At 40.7% G+C, this 19,577-nt stretch overlaps 1 protein-coding gene across 2 annotated transcripts in view; it reads left to right on the plus strand.

Moving 5' to 3' along the window:
* LOC128855540 (germ cell nuclear acidic protein) overlaps positions 1-19,577 on the plus strand; it is an 87,326-nt gene that overhangs the window by 198 nt on the left and 67,551 nt on the right. The window contains exon 2 of one of the 2 annotated variants that reach the window (XM_054090526.1): positions 884-1,262. The gene's annotated coding sequence lies outside the window, so the exon portion shown is untranslated. Of the gene's footprint in view, positions 1-23; positions 1,263-19,577 lie in introns of those variants that run through there. The other variant, XM_054090525.1, reaches the window with a different exon arrangement.

The following is a 19,577-nucleotide window of genomic DNA, read 5'->3' on the forward strand; positions in this document are numbered from 1 at the left end:
CAAATTTTATATTTTGTAATATTTTAAATGCAATGCATTGCATACATACATATATGTGCATATATAAGTATATGCAGGTAATATAACACAATACATTTAGTAGCATTTTCAATGCAGGAAAAAATTACGCATTGCTGCATGCAGCATTAGGAAAGTACGCAAAGAATTTGAAACGAAAGTACAAGGATATGACCGTATATATTTTACACAATACTACCATAATACCACAACACTTGCCTTGCAATAGTAGCCAGTGTCGCTGTATTTTCATTGAAAAATAAAAACAAAAAACACAAAAATAAATGTAGTGAAAATTTCAAATCACTCACAAAAGCAACAGCACAAACGAAAGGAAAACAGAAACAAAACACAAGCAACAAACAATAAAACTATTGTGGAAATGAAACAGGAGAAAAAACAAGCACAACAAACCCGACTTATTGCGCCGCCACACGCACCTCACACACCTCACACTGCACACTGCACACTCAGTTGTAACCATTTGGAGCTTCGCTCTCTTGCAGTCGTTATTTTGGCACACAAAAGTAAAAGTTCAACGGCGTAGTCGTCTACTATTTGCGCTCAGCATAGACGACAACATCGTCATTGTCATTGCCTTCATCAACATCGCCAGGCTCGCCTTAGTCGTTATCAGCATTGCTGGCGAAATAGACGACATTCTGTCCTTTCACACCTGTTCGGCTAGACAGTTGTGTTGTGTCGTACGCTCGCCGAATATACACACTGAAAACTTTTCAATGAAATTGTCGAAATTTTTAACGCACTAAAATCACTCATACCGAGACCGAGTGCTGTCTGTGTATACTTATATATGCATATATGTATATAAAGTTTCTCTAGCTATGTTTTTGTGTCGGTGTAGGTGTATAAAAAACAACATGCTCTTACTAATTAACACTTGTTTGAACTCACCTAAAAGCGAATGCAAGTAAAACAAATTAAATACATGAAATTTCGCTGAGCCAAGTACGCCCAAAGGAATAAAATAAAAGTAATAAACAAAACAAAAAACGAGTTAAAGTGAAAGCGCAATAAAAGACTCCCATATACATATTTATATGGGAAAATAAATGTTCCAGCTGGAAATATGTAATTTGATGCACAAAAAGTAAAACAGTAAACATATAAATAAATAAATAAATAAATAGAAGAACCCAGCAGCACAACCGGGCATCGACAACAGTAAATTCTAAGCAAAAGGAACCTTGATCCAAACAACCACCGCTTATAAATTATTTAAGGTAGGTACCGGCATGAAACTGCTGTATTACGAGATTCTGATAGCAACATAGTTTAATGGTGGTTTCTTTTCTCGACGCATTTTAATAACGCATTTATTCTACACTGCGACAGGACTCTCAAATATTCGTGTTAATTTTTCAAACTATGAGGGTGAGGGTGGGAGAACGGAAGTGAATCGTTAAATTGTATTATATTCAGAATATTAACCGCATTCTTTTGCAGCCGACCAACAAAAAACACTAGGAAATTTAGCGAATTACGTGGAAAGCAGCGGCTTGAGTTGCGGGCGTATAAATACATACATACGACCTGATCCATAGTGTAGTCATAGTGCAAAAAACAAAAATATTATTGTGTATGGAACGATGTGAAGTACTTGATAAATTTTATCTAAACAGAAAATTTCTCGTTACATACAGGATCCGGCACTCGAAGTGTAACCAATTAAAAAGGCCATAATTTTAATTTGGAAACTTACTTTTATTTAATTCAAAGTAAAAATGTGTGAAAATAATACTAAATTAAGAATCAATTAACCTTTGCTCCATATGACCACCTCTTGCCTTGACTACGGCTTTGAGAGAGAGTCCAGAAACGAACCGCGGCAAGTTGCCCGAATGTGACTGGCAGGTATTTTGGCGCCTCGAGACTGTAATCTTTTAGTTCGGACCTTGCTCTCCAAAATGGAGGTCGGATTCGCGTCTAGTGAATTTGAGAACCATTAAGTGGATGCTATGAAGTTCGGAACTTTGTTTTTAGCCATTCTTGGTCCACTCGAGCTATGTGAGATGGTCCCGAGCCCTGTTGAACCACCATGGTCTACCACATAAATGTTTGTCTGCCCACGGCTTCAAAGCAACCTCCAAAATACTTTCCCGATAATATTTACCTCGACGCCAGATTCGATGAAAACGATTGAAGAGCGCCTATCTACGGTTACAGCGGCCCAAGCCATTACCTATAGCGGGTGCTGCCTCCTGGTGGCCAATCGATGACTCAAATTCTCGTATGAACTGTCGGTCAAATAAACTCTATCGTTTTGGGAGTTTAGGAATTGCTCAATTTGAAAAATGTTCTCGTCGTCGTCCCTCAAGTCTGACTTGTTGCTGCTTTAGTGTGAAATCATGTGCCTTTTGGATGTTGTAAGGCCTGACTTTGAGATCATTTTTCAGTATGCGGCGGATGCTACGGTCAGATATTTTCAGTTATTTCGCCATTTGATGGGCACTTCGTCGGAGACTTAGCTCAAGTCGCTTCCTCACTTTTTGAACCATTCCACGTGACGTTGCAGTTCTTCGATAACCACCTCCATGACGTTTCGCGATGCCACCAGTATCGGGTATATTCAGAAACGCATTATAAATGCGCAGTAATTGCAGCGCTGGCAACACTGCCAATGTGACAAGTGATGCAATTGATAGATTTGTTGACGATTTGCAAAAAGATTTGTTGCATTTATGAACGCGTTTTACACTAAAATGGAAGTGTTATTGAGTTTAGTTGTTGACGATATATTTCAAGTAAAAAGTGATAGTTTTTTGCTAAATTTAAGGAAAAAAGACGTGTAAAGCTAAACAGAAGATCACATATAGTAAGATGTTCATTAAAACGAAAAATTCCCAAAAATAAATCTTTTTTCCCTAGTCGCTAATGCTTTTTAATTTATTGTGATTGTAATTCATTACTTTTCCAATTTTCAAAAAAAAAAAAAAAAAAAAAAATCTATTGTATTTTTGAAACAATTAGATTTTGCCCGTCTATTTTCAAATCTTTATTCACTCCTCCCTGAAGCAAATTCACTTTCCATGCTCAATCGGACTCTGAGAAGCAACTTTACTTCCGATGTACTTAGATAATCGCTAAAATCAAGAAAAATGTAATAAAATATTGTTTTAATAAAGTATATTTAATATATCTTTGCATTAAAAGCTAAAAAAATTAGTTTTATACTCACTTTTCATCAGACATCATATTAGCGTAATCAGCGGCAGTATTAAAATTTTTCCTGCAAATAATGAGTGACGTTTGATACAAAAATGGCGTTTTGGAACGCGATGCATTTGCAGTACTGCCATATTTGCATTTCTGAACGCATTGCCAACACTGCAAAAGTACGTTGCACATTATAATGCGTTTCTGAATATACCCATCATTCCAATGAGTAATGGTGCGATAAACAAAAACTTTATTTACTTTAAGGTGCTCGAGCTCACGACAATCGCTGGTTGTGATTTTCCTTACAAATTTAATGCAATCACTCTATTACGTTTGAAATCCATTGCTGGTTTTTTTTCGCGTTTACTCTCGGCAAAATGCTTCCGAGCGGTTGTGAACAGCACTTTCGACTGTCATTTAGTCAACTAACCGATAGCTGATCTCCGTGCATTAGCTGCGCGAGCGGTCTGAAGTTAGCTACACTTCGAATGCCGGACCCTGTAAATAAAACCAAATCGCATCCATGGCAATCGCAATGGTAATGGTTGTACGGGCGAGGCTAAGCCATTACGCATTGCGACCAGATCATTGATCTATTGTACGCCTCTAGGAGTTTAATTTTAATTATTTAGTATTGCGAGGAATCGAACCAACCCCTTAGGAAAGAGCATTTGTAAGTCTTCATCCTCTAGTAGGTACGAACCCAGAACTATGTGCCTCTTGTGACCGAAAGCTTCCCGTTGACGACGGAACTGTCGTTCCGCCACCCGACCATGACGAGGTGAGAATAGCAATATCACGGCTAAAGAACAACAAAGCCGCGGGCGCCGACGGACTGCCGGCTGAGCTATTCAAACATGGCGGCGAGGAGCTGGTAAGGTGCATGCATCAGCTTCTATGCAAAATATGGTCGAATGAAAGCCTGCCGCCGATTGGAATTTAAGTGTGCTCTGCCCAATCCATAAGAAGGGCGATCCTGCAATCCGTGCCAATTATCGCGGGATTAGTCTTCTAAATATCGCCTATAAGGTTTTAGCGAGCGTATTGTCTGAAAGGCTGAAATCCACCATCAACCAACTGATTGAACCTTATCAGTGTGGCTTTAGACCTGAAAAGTCTACCATCGACCAAATATTCACAATACACCAAATCTTGGAAAATACTCATTAAAAGGGGAATCGACACACACCATCTTTTCGTCGACTTCAAAGCTGCATTCTACAGTACGAAAAAGGAGTTACTTACATATGTATATGCCGCGATGTGTAAATGTGGTATCCCGCAAAACTAATACGGCTATGCAAGGTGACGATGCTCAATGCCAGCAGCGCCGTCAGAATTGGGAGGGACCTCTCCGAGCCGTTTGATACCAATCGAGTTTTCAGACAGGGTGAATCGCTGTCGTGTGACTTCTTTAGGAATGAAGATTAAGTTGGTGACGAGGAAGATTAAGTTAGGTTTTTGTGGCATTCGGCTTAGAGTAGCCAACTCACTTAGGCCATTAGGTCCGATGTGGTGCCACTGTGTAACACGGAAACTTCAGTGTTTATTCATCACATGGATGCTCTTTTGAAGGATAGGTCTTGCCCTAACACCAGATAGTTCCGGAAGAGAGTGAAAAAGTGTTTTTCTAACAACCTGGCTTTACTCCTGACGAAGACTGGGCAATCACAGAGAAAGTGTTCTACTGTTTCTTCCTCTTCATCGTGTCTACAACTACTCCAGTATTCATGAAAACATACTTATAGCCTAGAAGAGGCCTACCTAACAGCCAATGACTGCTGACACAAGCCACGACCATCGAGATGTTCTCTCTTGAGAGGTTGAGCAATTCTCCTGAGCTTTTCTTATCTGTTTGCGGCCAAATTAGTCTTACTGTATTTTCTTGTCTCCATGACTCACTGGCCTTCTGGAGAATATTATTTTTTATCCTTAATTTAAAAGTTGCCATTGGAATTCCAATATCTCTTCTGTTTTCAAGCAGTAGAAGATTAGTGCTCTTTCTGGATAGCTCACCAGCCTTGCAATTCCCTTCAACTGGCTGTTCGAGAAGTTATTTACGTAGTTTTTGTTACGGCGTGTGTGTTAAGGTACACAGTTACCTCCTTTATGGCTAAAACTTCTGCTTGGTATACCCCACAGTAGCCCGAAGTTCTGAAAGATAATTCCAGTGCCAATAATTTTGAAAAAACTCTAGTCTACTTTATTTTCTAGCTTGGATCCCCTCTTATTTCCCCTCTTCTCCATGGTCTTTGAGTTCGCCAATCTCTTCTTGGCGGGATGTTAATCTTGAAGAGCCTGACGAAGGTGGGTTTAGGAAGGAATAGTAGTAGTTTCTTGATTATAACTAGTCATAACATATAGCATAGAGGAGTGGCCGAACCGCCGGGACTTCCATAGCGCCATACTATTAGGTCTAAGTGCAGAAGCGGCGGTCACGAGTTATTCTACCAGATTTAGAGCAGGAAAGTTGACTATCACTTCTAGCGTTTTATTTGGGTTGGTCATTAAAGAACCGGTGATGCATAAAAACGCAGTCCTTGGACCTTGCTCAGCACTTTCATAGCTTGCCTTTCGAGTTGGTCGAACTACCGAGGTGTGGAGCCCGTGTGTAATACCAAGTGTTAATCCCCATTTGATTCCGACCGGGTTTTTGCATCTGTGCAATGCAATTTTGGACTTTTGAACCCAATTCTCAATAGTAAGTTTCCACGCAAGTTTCCTGTCTTATATAAGTCCTAAGTATTTGACATTCTCTTTCAAAGGATCTCCACACACTTGATAATTAGCGAGGAGACTCTGGACAGTCTACGTTTCCTTATCCCAGTTACTAAGCGTGGCCATGTTAGAGCGCCTAATATCCATGTGCGTGTTGGGATACTTGCCTTTAACCGCGATTGTCAAATCGTCAACGTAAGCTATGACGTGGCAACCCTCTCTCGCTAGAGTTAGCAGCAAGAAGTTCACTTCCAAAATCCAGAGACGAGCAAAATGGTTTCAAAATTTCTACATATGCCAATATTTTGAATCATATTAAATATATAGTTGGAGAAAAATTATTTTTATCAAATTTTATATCAAGTCACCAAGAAAGTGTCAAATGACACCACTCAAGTGGTTTGACTGACAGTTCTCTCTTGAGGTTAGAAAACTTGCTAGTGTTCCGCCAGCAAGTTGAAAACAACTATCCAAATGGATTTGCCTATTGCTAACTGCAGTCAGACTATACAAGTTTCGTTTCCCGATACATTGCAAGGAACTTTCATAAACTACTTTTTTTGATTTTCGCCCAGAAAAGTTACCCTTTTGGACAGTGATACGCGCTTTCCTTGCCATGTCTCTGGCTGCACCTTTACACTGACACTCGAAAAGCCGGAGTGTGCGTGTTAAAGTGACGCATTTGTAAATTCGCCCATGGGGCACCATTTTATGATATGACAACAAAGTATTTGTGCTTTCGTTCGTTTGTATGCACTTATGTAGGCATATAAAAACCTGCAACTCGCATATTTATTTCTTATTATTTTCTCTGCTGTATTTTTGCTTGACTGCAACTATTTGTTTAGCATTTAATATTTTCTTTTTTCTCTTTCTTCTGATATGTGGCCTCCACTTGCCTTCGCCTTATACTTGACGCATCGTAATCAAAATAAGTGTGCGCAAATTTGCAAGCACCTACACATGCACACCTATCCACTTATACATATATATGTACTAGGTTATAAAAAGAACGCACACAATGCTCTTCAGGCCAACGACAAAAAGAATGTCCTTGATCTTTGCCACACAGCAGTCGGAAAGCAGCAAGAAGACAAACACTTACACATACGCAAATGGATGTACTCGTATATGAAAAAGTTGTACCAAGCTCACCATTTTTTTAATGTTTTGTCTTGTGTTTGCATTTTGAAATCGGCGCGTATATTTACACTACGTGGACCTGGCGCTGTACTCATCTGCAAGCACCTATAAATGGTGAAGTGTACGAGTGTATATCAGTGTGTGGGTTTTGGGCAAGCAAGTTGCTGCGCTTTAATGTGGCACCTTCGCGGTGGACTCAGCAAAGATCAGCCCACCACGGCATTGGCCTTAACATGACTGAAAAGCGTTATGCATAAATATTTCAGTTGGCCACAAATCATCCCAATGGGAAATGGGAATACCTGGCAAAATATACGGTAATCTAGCCTATATATGTATATATATTTTCCCTTTGATCATAAGACCGTTTAAAAAATTTTCTGTATCTAAAGCTACGGCTTGCATCTCTCTCCAGCTCTTGTTTTGGGCTGCAAGCCCAAGCTCGTGCTCGGACCGCATTCTCCAGGTATTTGCTAGGCGTTTTGGCCCACGACTGCCCCGTTGATTCGATGGTAATTTTCGTTTGGTCACCCGTTTATCTACGCATGACGTGGCCAATCCATTGCTATTTTCTTCTCCTCACCTCAACGTTAATATGATAGCACCTTGTTGCGTTATAACCTATAGTTCTATCCCAGAAGAGTACTGACTTTACAGTGGAGTTGAAAATTTTTATTTTAATTCGTGTTGACAAAAAGGCCAACCGTCATCAGGCCAACCATCTGCTTACAGTCCCCTCTGGTTAGTGACAGGAGGGACTGCGACAGTCGGTCGGACACGACAGGTAACATCAGTTTTGTCCATCTGCAGCTTCTCACAGCCTGCCAAGTTCGCTTGTGGGTTAGAGTAACCCATTTGATAACCGTGGCTTTGATGGCTGCAGAAGGGAATGGCAGAACGGGCTCCGAGCCAAAGAAGGTAGCCTCATAACCCATACTAGCTAAAGAGTCAGAGGTCTCGTTACCCACGATACCAACGTTCAAAGCCTCTCCTTGGATGAAAACATCAAGTGGTGGTAGAAAAGTTTGCATAAATTAAACAAACTATCGATCTCACTTAAGCTACTACTTAATTAATATAGGGCTAATACAGGTGTTATTGGCGAATGGATTGCGCTATCGAGAGATGATTAACGATTTTTTTTTTGGCCGGAATTGGATGATATTGATCTGGGCAACGGTTATTTTCACCAAGACAGCGCTACGTGCCACAGAAGCATCGAATCCATTGATATTTTACGGGAAAAGTTTTGGGACTGTGTTATCTCTCGAAGAGGTGATCCCAATTAGCCACCGAGATCTTGTGATATAACACCTTGTCACTTTTTTCTTTGGGGCCACGTGAAAGAGAAGGTCTACGGCAACAGCCCGGGGTCGATTCAAGGCCTCAAAAATGGAATTCGTGAGGCTATCGAGGGCATAGGACAGCCACTTTGCGATTCGGTTATGGAAAATTTCATGAAAAGGATATTGTCCTGTTGCGTGGTCGTGGTGGTCATTTGCCTGATGTTATTTTCCACTATTAACGGCATACCTTCCACTATATAATGAAATAAACATCCGATCATTTATTAGGTGCGCAACTAAGTTCTCGCTGTGTTTTGATGAAAATACAACTTTATTTCAAAAAAATGGTTCCAAGAGAATCATTGAAAGTAATGCCCATCGCTGGCTACTACTTTTTCCCATCTTTCTGATCTGTTCATCTTTTGAGGCTATCCACGGATCGAGCCATATTTTGATGTCTTCATATGAATGGAACTGCTGGTCAGCCAGACCATGTGCCATCGATCGGAATAGGTGATAATCGGACGGCGCAATATCTGGTTTTAACAGGTTTGGCAACGTGAAGTCGAGCGTTGGCATGCTGTAGAATCACTTTTTCATGCATCTCCGCGTATTGCGGCCACTTCTCGCGCAGTGCTCGGCTCAATCGCATCAATTGAAGTCGATACCTTTCCCCAGTTCATAATAAATAACACCAACTTATATATATATATATATATATAATTGGCGCGTACACCCCTTTTGGGTGTTTGGCCGAGCTCCTCTTCCTATTTGTGGTGTGCGTCTTGATGTTGTTCCACAAATGGAGGGACCAACAGTTTCAAGCCGACTCAAAACGGCAGATATTTTTCTGAGGAGCTTTTTCATGGCAGAAATACACTTGGAGGTTTGTCATTGCCTGCCGAGGGGCGACCGCTATTAGAAAAATGTTTTTCTTAATTTTGGTGTTTCACCGAGATTCGAACCAACGTTCTCTCTGTGAATTCCGAATGGTAATCACGCACCAACCCATTTGACTACGGCGGCCGCCAACTTGGTTCACCAAATACATAGCATAACCTTCGCAGCGTGAATATTCGGCCGACGCGACGACGTAGAAGCATGGCCGGGCAGTCCCCACGACTTTCTTTTCTTTGGGTTGCTGTAACGAAGCCATTTTCCATCACCCGTCACGATGCGATGAAGAAAACCCTTCCTTTTTTGCCGCAGGAGCAGATGTTCACAGGCGAAAAAACGACGTTCAGCATCCAACCCTTTAGACATATCATCAAGGGTTCGAGGATCAACATGCGTCGTCATCCAATAATTGTTGTAGTATCTGCGAATTTTTTCGGTACCCCTTCGCAATCTTTATCGCTCACGTCGAAATTACCACTTTGGACCACTCCACCAACCTGATTACCGTAAATATTCATCAATAAACGACCCGTTTCAGCTGCACTTTTCTTTAAAAAGCAATAATGAATCGTGACTTCCCGCAAGTGCTGTTTTTTTCGGGACATATTTGATGTCAGATACACCTTCAAATATACACCTTCAGTCACCAGTATATTGCTAAAGCGAACACAAACCTAGTATTAGCAGCGACACCTCTTTTACAAGGGCGAAAACTTATTCCCATACCCAATATTAACACCTCTTTTTCAAAAAAACAACTTCAGGTTCACCCAACGACAAGCTTGGGTTTGTCACAAACAAATCAATGATCTTCTGATCTTGCTGAGGAGAGGTATAACTTTGTGGACCTTTTCCGACGAAGTTGTTAACTCTTTTAACTTCGTCTATGAAATGGTGATTGCCTTTTCGATATTCATGTGAGTCTGGTTTTACCTCATAAGGAACCCAAGTTCCCTGTTTCTGAATCATTCCCAAAGCATGTAATCGCTTGGAAATGGATTGGCGGTGAATTCCTAATACTGAAGCAAACTCTTCTTGCGTTTGAAACGGATCCTCATTGAACAATGCCTCCATATCAGCGTCTTCGAAGTTTTTGGCTTTCCTTCACGCGAACGGTTGTCAACATTAAAATCACCGTCTTTGAAGCGACGGAACCATTCTCGGCACATTGTTTCACTTAAAGCAACATCTCCATAAACTTTTTGTAGCTCTCGATGCGTTTCAGCCGCTATTTTTTTCGAATGAAAGAGGAAAATCAGCACTTCCCGCAAATGAAGATTATTCGAAATTCAAAAATACATGCCTAAATACGTCTTTATAGATAAAACCTAGTATGTATTACGAATACTTTGCACATCCGTTATAAACGAGTTCGACTGTATATTAGCACGCTTTAGTCCTTGCCAAAAGATGTCAATTTGCCTCAACATTCAAAAATCTAATTTAAAAAAAGAACAGAAAAGTAAGCGAGAAAGAGAAGAGAAATACTATAAATCGAAGAAATAATACCAAATAAAGAAATACATATATATTAATTGTGTCTCACATTTTTCAAACAAAATAACGCCATGTTGTGGTCAAATTTACACAGGGCACTGATGCGTGTTAATATTTATTAGTGGCACTCATTCGCCACAAGTTACATACGCACACACACGCATACTAGCACTGAAGTAACAAAGTCATATCTCAATTTTTATGGCTGGCAAATTCTGCACGTGTAGGACTCGCATCGTCACGACCGCCACCACCAAAGAAACACAAACTTTGCGCTAGCCCAGCCACAGCGACCATATTACCGAGGCGCACTTAGCAAACAACAGCGACTAAAATATTCTTAATTACCACTCATAGTGAACGCATTAATCCAGCAACCGTCGAATGCTATGCAATTCAGTATGAGCGCATCTGCCTATGTAGTGACAAGTCGCGAAAAGCAAAGCTTAACCCAAACACAAACCCAAACCAAAGCACTGCCAACAAACCCCAATTATATGTATGTAAGTATGTTTGCCATGATAATGTGGCAATGGATGCTGAAACTGAGATCTTGTGGTTGCTATGTGTTGATGTAAAGGTTGTTGGTGGTGACGTGTGGCACAACTAAAAATAAGACAATGGCACTTTTAACACTTTTTATATGCCACGGTGGCACATACATACGTATAATGTGTGTGTGTACAAACACACTCACATATGTATGTACCAATTTTGAGCTGTCGCTATAAAACGACGTTGAGTGCGCGTATTTCATTATTTGAATAGCTGCTACATTTCTTTTAATCCAACAGCAAAAAACAAAATTGAAAAAAAAAACAATGTGAAAAAAACCAAATATAAACAAGTGCAAATGTATGTGTGTGTGTGGTTTTGTACGTGACTACCGTTCAGTTTTAGCAAAGTTCGATGCACGTTTTGGCACAATAAAGGATAGAAATAGTCTGATTCATAGTAGATTAGGTTATGTTATGGTGGTAGTCGATCTGTATGACAACCTTACTTAGACCTTACAGGTCCATTGTGATACCACTGTGCGGCTCTGGAACCTCATTTATTTTTCTTCGCGGAACCATTTTGTGGTTCTTATGAAACGCAGAACTACAGGGTTGCCCCTATTCGACGGACCCATCTGGCAACCCTTTATCTTTTGACAGAGACGTCAAATCGCTTAATGACATACGGCGTTGGAAGCGTCAGTCCAAGCAGATTTTTACCATGAAACAGTACATGCCACGCGGGCGCTCCCAAATTGTTGAAATTTACATTCAACAAAAGAAGTCAATTGTGAAAACTCAACGTGCGTATATGGCTGAAGATGACGAGCAATTTTAGAACAAAATCATCATCATTCCGATGAGGCTCATTTCTTATTGAATGGGACGGTAAACAAGCAAAATTGCCGTATTTACGCCACTGAAAACCCTCACGAAATTCAAGAGGTACCTCTTTACGACGAAAAAGTCACTGTTTGGTGCGGCGTTAGTGCGAAAACGATTATTGGGCCGTCTCTCTTCGAAAATGAAGATGGTCAAGCTGTTACCGTCAATCAGGAGCGCTATCGCGATATGATAACCACTTTTGTGATGCCAATTATTCGTCGAAAGCGTATGAGGCAGTTCTGGTTTCAACAAGACGGCGCTCCACCACACACTGCTCGCACCACAATTGATTTTTTGAAGAAATTATTTCCTCGTCGTTTGATGTCGAAAAATGGCGATTTTGACTGGACACCGCGATCGCCCGATTTAACGCCACCTGACTTCTTCTTGTGGGGATATTTAAAATCAAAGGTTTATACTAATAAGCCAAAGACCATAGAAGAGCTCAAGAACAATATCCGTGAGGAAATAGCCGCTATTCCAGCCGGAATGTTAGCTAAAACTATGGAAAATGCTGCAAAATGGGTACAATACGCCGTACAGGCTCAAGGCGGTCATTTTAGAGATATCATATTCAAAAAGTGATGTCAACAAATCTACTTGAACCAAATAAAATGATTATTATCGTCAACATAAAAAAAATTGTGTATTTAAAAAAAATCACACGGGTCCGTCGAATATTGACAACCCGGTAGTCCCATTCCCACGCCAGACAGTTCCATAAGTAAATTGAGAAAACATTTACCTAGAAAACCAGCCGGAAGTGCTCAACTGTTCTTCCCCTTCCTCATCTCTGCGACTTCTACAATATTCATGGGGGAAAACTCCCATTCTCGAGGAATGCCTACCAAATAGCCAAAGACCGTTTATACAAGCCACGACCTTCGAGATATCCTCTCTAGAAAGGCTGAGCAGTTCCTTTGTCTTTTTCTTATATATTTGCAGCCACAGAAGCCTAGCTGTGCCGCCTGTGTCTTCATCTCTCCATGACCTATTGGCCGCATGGTTAATGTTATTCTTAATTATTAGTTTGGCCGTGGCCACAGGCATCCCAATGGTACGTCTACCGTGAAGCAGTTGAAGAGTAGTGCCTTTCCTGGCTAGTTCATCCGCTTTACAATTTCCCTCCATATCTCTGTGCCCCTCAACACAAATAAGGCTGACCTGGAATACGAGTATCATAGTAGGTCGACCGCGATATCGAACATCCGATTGCATTTCTACCATGAAAAAGCTTGTGAAAAAACTCAGCTGCCGTTCGATTATTATTATTATTAGTTGATTTCGCGCCGTCTTTGGGTGCATAGTGCCGAAACAAATATACGGTTTTCCAATAAGAGGCGTTATTTTGATATTTAAAGAAAAATGCTATTTTTTTATATAAATGATCGGATGTTTATTTCATTATAAAGAGGAAGATATGCCGGTAAATAAAGGAAAATAACGTCAGACAAATGACCACCACGACCACGCTTACAGGACAATATCCTTTTCATGAAATTTTCCATAACCGAATAGCAAAGTGGCTGCCCTATGTCCTCGACAGCCTCACGAATTCCATTTTTGAGGCCTTGAATCGACCCTGGACTGTTGGCGTAGACCTTCTCTTTCACGTGGCCCCAAAGAAAAAGTCACAAGGTGTTAAATCGCAAGATCTCGGTGGCTAATTGTGATCCCGTAAAAGATCAATGGTTTCGTTGCTTGTGTGGCACGTAGCGCCATCTTGTTGAAAATAAACGTTGTGCAGATCAATACCATCCAATTGCGGCCATAAAAAATCGTGAATAATCTCTAATCTAATCTAAATAACACCTGTTATTGGAAAACCCTTTATGTACTTTCCAATGTTGTATGCCTCTCGCTTTCGTCTTAATTTGAGTCCGTGAGAGAGATTCGTCAATTTCTAAAAATTCATCATTAAGGCCACGTAGCCGAGATCCTGCAAAACGTCCCTCGCGGCGCGATATTTGTGGGTTCCAGTCCACTGCCGTTCTACTTATGTGGGTCGCTTGCGCAGCGTGTGGTCAATCCAATTCCATGCGTTCTCGTATTTCAATGTCAATTGATTTTTGTCTGCTCGGAGTTGTTCGTTCGTAATCTAATTTTCGGACTTGTTTCACCGTGTTGAAGACCAACCATGTTTCCCAGCCATATAGTCGGACTTTAACATTCGAATAAAAAATTTGTAGTTTGGTTCGCGTTGTCAGCTGTTTGGAAAACAAGATCTTTTTGTGGCTTGACAAAGCTGATTTGGCTTTTTTGATTCTCGCATCGATATCGTCTTTTGCTACACTGTCCAGGGTAATTTGGCTTCCTAGATAGGTGAAGCTGTTTACATTATTAATGGGTTCCTCATAAATTGTTAACCTGTTTTGTAGCAAAGGTCTTGATTTCCTTGGACTTAGTTTGCCCGACATTGATTCGTAGTCCAACATTTTTCGCTTTGAAGTTTAGGTAATTACGTTTGCTCTGCATGTATCCGCCATTCCGTGATAAGAGTGCGATGTCGTCGGCGTAGTCAAGCTCGTCTAAATACTCCATACATATAGGATTCCAGAGCTCCAGAAAAATACCCTGCCTGAGCTGGTATCGACAACACTGTTTATAACGTCGTCAATGACTATTAAAAATATTAGAGGGGATAGTACTCGTATACACCGTTATTTGACATCAGGCACAGGTGCAATAGGCTCGAAGGCATCGTCGTGGCACTCGGTTGATTTACCAGGGTGCTCTAGGAACCGCCTTTTCATAGCGGGCTACTTCAGTTTTTATGCATCAAAACGACATCTTCACTCTTTTCGCTTTTTTATTGTTAAAGACCATCATTCGTATTTCGACTATAACAAAGTGATGATCAGATGCGATATCAGCACTTCGCTTGTTTCACCACGCCTCCACTTGCGATTAATACAAATGTGGTCGATCTGATTTTCGGCGCGCACATCAGGAGCGGTCCACTTTCGAAGGTGATGCAAAACTGATTCATCCACTTGCAGTGCATCATCAAACCACATAACAAAAATTAGGGCAAAAGCTCGGCCGAAACAGAAAAGATGATATGTGCGGCATGTGCGTGCGTGTGTAATGGAGGAGAGGTTTCATTTAAAAGAAGCGATTGTTTTCGTTGCAGGATAGTGAAATACCTACGCAGACACGTAGATGAGTGCAGGGATGCATTATTTTAACTTTACCGATTTTTTCTTCTTCTTCTACAACAATTGACAGCGCAATTCTGGCTGATTTTACAAAGCATATAACGCTCCCATTGTCTTCTACTATAAATGCAGGTGTATATATGTATACGACTACATATGCAAGTATGTTTCAGTATTTTAATAAAGATAAGAGTGGCACTTCAAGTTGAAATTAATGAGGAAGACTAATTCAAAAAGTCGGAATAATGCAGGTCGCGTTTCGATTTTTTTTTAATTTTGGAAAATGATAGTCTTATGGTGGTGGTATAATCATCAATAATTTATTTTAATAATTTTTTTATATGTAATATTTTTCTTTTGAATTCTAATAGACTTTTTACTAATTGAGCAGAAAATAATTTGAATGATGGAAATCTTTATTTCGACCTTCAGCACTCCATTGCTTATCTGTTTTAGTACTGCACCCGTCCAGTTCACAAGTGTGAAATATGATTAACGCCACTTGAAAAAATTATAAATCTTCCGACAGGGTGATCAATTTTGCGCCACCTTGTAAATATAATTGGCGGTTACACGCTTTTTGGATTTTAGGCCAGGAGCTTAACCAATCCAATCGAATTTATAGTATGCACCCATACTATGACTTCAGGATCTTGAGTGAACCAAGAAGGATACTCAGCACCAGTTAAGAACCTGCTTGTGAAGTGGTTGCGGATTTCTGCCTAGTGTACGAGTATACTCTCTAGAGAATCATGTTAAGGTCCTTGTTCTGAGCGTGGATACGTGTGAGGCACATGGATACTACGGGAAGTTCCTGGAATAAGACATCCGCTCGTACCAAACTTTCTTTGCTACTCTCAACAAGAAAGCACTTGCTGTTTTCGTAGGCTTGAATTGCGTCTTTCAACTCACCGATGACCTTCCAAAGATAGCTGTCAATATAGTCTTGTTACCTTTGGGACTGTAGACCGTCTTGCTTAGCGGTATGTGTCTCTACCGTCATTGCTTTAGCTGCCACTCTTGCAAATGGCTCGCTAGACGTAGACGGAAGAGTGTCATTCGACGGTTGAGATCCCTTAGCCCCTGCCTTCGAATGGGTCGAGGATCAGGCATTTCCGATTTCAGTCACGCGACTTTCCTCTTCTTTGTCTTTCCCCTGTTCCCGACTGTTGGCACACACCCCTTTTCGGCCCCGAAAGATTGGAACATTACAGAGGAATCATCTGTTCTGTTACGCTTTCACGTTGCTGTTGACGGAGCTTGAGGACTTGCCTCCGGTTATTCAGACATCGGTATACCTTTCTCACACTCAGCTCTCCATTAACATAGTCAATGTGCCATTTTTCACCGCTGTGGCTGGAACCCTGGGTGTCAGTTCCAAGCATAAGGGGATGTGGGGCTCAAGCCGCCTGCACATCCGATGCCCGAGCCACTGATTGCTCGACGAAAGGATTTCCCAAAGGTGGATTACCTAGTGCAGCAATATCAATGTATTTTTTAGAAAGGAAAAAAGCATTTTATACCTAGTGTCAGATTTCTTCTCACATAACTTGCTCTCAAACGGAAGGTATGAGCTGGTTGGTTCGTATGCAGAAGAATTGTCCTGACCACTACTGAAAAGTGGCCCGAACATTTGGTAGAAAACTCAAAATATACATACAATTCTAAAACCCTCGTATCCACTGCAGTTAGCTCCGCGTGACTTCTAACCATAAACCAAAAGGATTAGTCAGAGGACACGAATTGGAGTCCAAAGAAAAGAGTGAAGGCAAATCACTGCTTGACCTGAAGTTCTTTTAGAAAATTTATTTTTTTTTAAAACTATTTCGAAAAGTGGAAAAAACGTTAGCGGAAGTGCATTTAATAGATGAAGATCACTTTGAAGCGGACGAAAAAGGTTCGAAATAATAAAAAATAATTGGAAAATTTACTAACAATTCATCTTTTAATTTGTTTACCGTGCCAAGTTTGCCCGAATTTGAGCTTCGGTTGAATTCATGGGAAAGTTTAGGGCCACTTTCGAAGAATATGGAATGTGAAGTCACGATTATAAAAATTTAAAAGTTATGTGAGAAATCAAAGTGGTTTTATATCTCACTTAAGGGCTTAATAAATATTGTATTCATCCACTTTTGCGTTGATTAAAACTATCCAGCACTGCAACTCAAAAAAAACCACACTTGCAGCAGCTGCCGGCGGCAATAACAACAGTTTACCAGCTCACTAAAGAAAGGGGGTAAATCGCATGTCGAAACACCAACAAAAAATTAAAACGGATAATTGAAATAAATGAAAATAAAAAAATGATATTAAATTTTTTTTTTTTATAAAATATGCCCGAACGACAATTTCACATGGGTGTGCATACATATACATATACATGTACACATACATATACATATACATATACATAACCATATACATATACATATACCCGCATATGAATCCACAAATATACATACGCAGAGACTCTCACGAGAAATAACAGAGGGGTGTCATAATTAAAATTCTCATTAAATGACACAAACAAATTACAACCACACAAATTCAAATTCATAAATCACTAGAAAATGTAAAGGGTGTTTTTTTAGAGGTTAGGTTTTCAAGTTGGCACTACTTTTTTCGTAGATGGTCTTTTTGACAGCTGTCACTTGATTTATGCTCAGTTTGGTTTGCCATTTTATAAAGAATAGACTTACACCTGAACAACGTTTGCAAATCGTGCAAATTTATTACGAAAATAATGGTTCGGTTCGCGCGACGCATCGCGTGCTGCGTCCAATATTCGGTCGACATCATCGTCCATCAGAGTCACTAATTCGATTAACCATGGATCGGTTTTGCACCACGTTTGCTCTAGTGGATAATACGCATCCTCAGAGACGTCGTACAGTGCGCACCGACGACGCTATTGCTGCTGTGGAGCAGAGTATCGAAGAAGACCCGAATGAGTCCATCCGCCACGCGCTTGCTGCGTACCCATCCACTTTATGGAAGATTTTGCGGAAGGATCTTGGTTTGCGGGCTTACAAAATTGAACTCGTGCAAGAATTGAAGCCGAACGACCATCAAGCGCGTCGCACGTTCGGTGAATGGGCCCAAAACGAGATGGCCACCGATCCCGATTTTCACAAGAAAATTTTGTTCAGCGATGAAGCTCACTTTTGGTTGAATGGGTATGTCAATAAGCAAAATTGTCGCATTTGGAGTGAACATAATCCACAAGCCATTGCTGAGACGCCGTTACATCCTCAAAAAGTCACTGTTTGGTGTGCTCTATGGGCAGAGGGAATCATTGGTCCATATTTCTTTAAAAATGAAGCCGGCCATAATGTTACAGTCAATGGAGAGCGCTATAGAGCCATGATTAATGACTTTTTCGTGCCTGAATTGGACGATGTTGATGTGGACGACCTTTCCAACAAGACGGCGCTACATGCCATACAGCCAACGCAACAATCGATTTATTGAACGAAACTTTTGGTGAGCGCATTATCTCGCGCCGTGGACCTATGGCGTGGCCTCCAAGATCGTGCGATATAACACCGCTGGACTATTTCTTGTGGGGCTATGTGAAGTCGCTTGTCTACGCAGATAAGCCCGAGACGATTGACGTCTTGGAAGAGAATATTCGGCGCGTTATTGCTGACATACGGCCCCAATTGCTGCAAAAAGTGGTCGAAAATTGGGCCTCTCGGCTGGAATTTATTCGAGCCAGCCGCGGCGGCCACTTGCCCGAAATCATTTTTAAAACATAATGGCAAACCCTTATCTTTATAATAAAGCTAAATTCTTGGCCATAACATTAAATTATATACGTTTTATTTCATCTTGAAAACCTAACCTCTAAAAAAACCACCCTTTATAAGATATCAAAGGCTGACACACATTTTCCCCGTATTTGGTTTTAATTGAAATTATGTTTAAATAATTTTGGAAATGAAAAGTCTTTAGACACTTTCACAAATCTTAATTATGATTTAATATCGTTGCCCTCTTAACCATTCAAAGGCCTCACAATGGCATGCCTCACTTAGCACGAACTTAATGTGACAGCAACAAAGTAAAATCACAATTGTGGTCAAAAACCAATTTCACTATGCACGGCACGTGAAAGGCTCTTGCACAGCAAACATGTCGATAACCCTTAATATGCAATCGCTTACATTCTCTGACAGTTATTCCTACAATACTACAGGCTAATCATAGTGGCACTCCGACCGGTATTCGAACCAGCCGACCGGCCGGCCAACCCACCTATTCTCATGCACCCACAATTCAAATTTCCATAGTCGAAG

This window comes from Anastrepha ludens, chromosome 2 (genome assembly GCF_028408465.1).
Source record: "Anastrepha ludens isolate Willacy chromosome 2, idAnaLude1.1, whole genome shotgun sequence".
Lineage (NCBI taxonomy): Eukaryota > Metazoa > Arthropoda > Insecta > Diptera > Tephritidae > Anastrepha > Anastrepha ludens.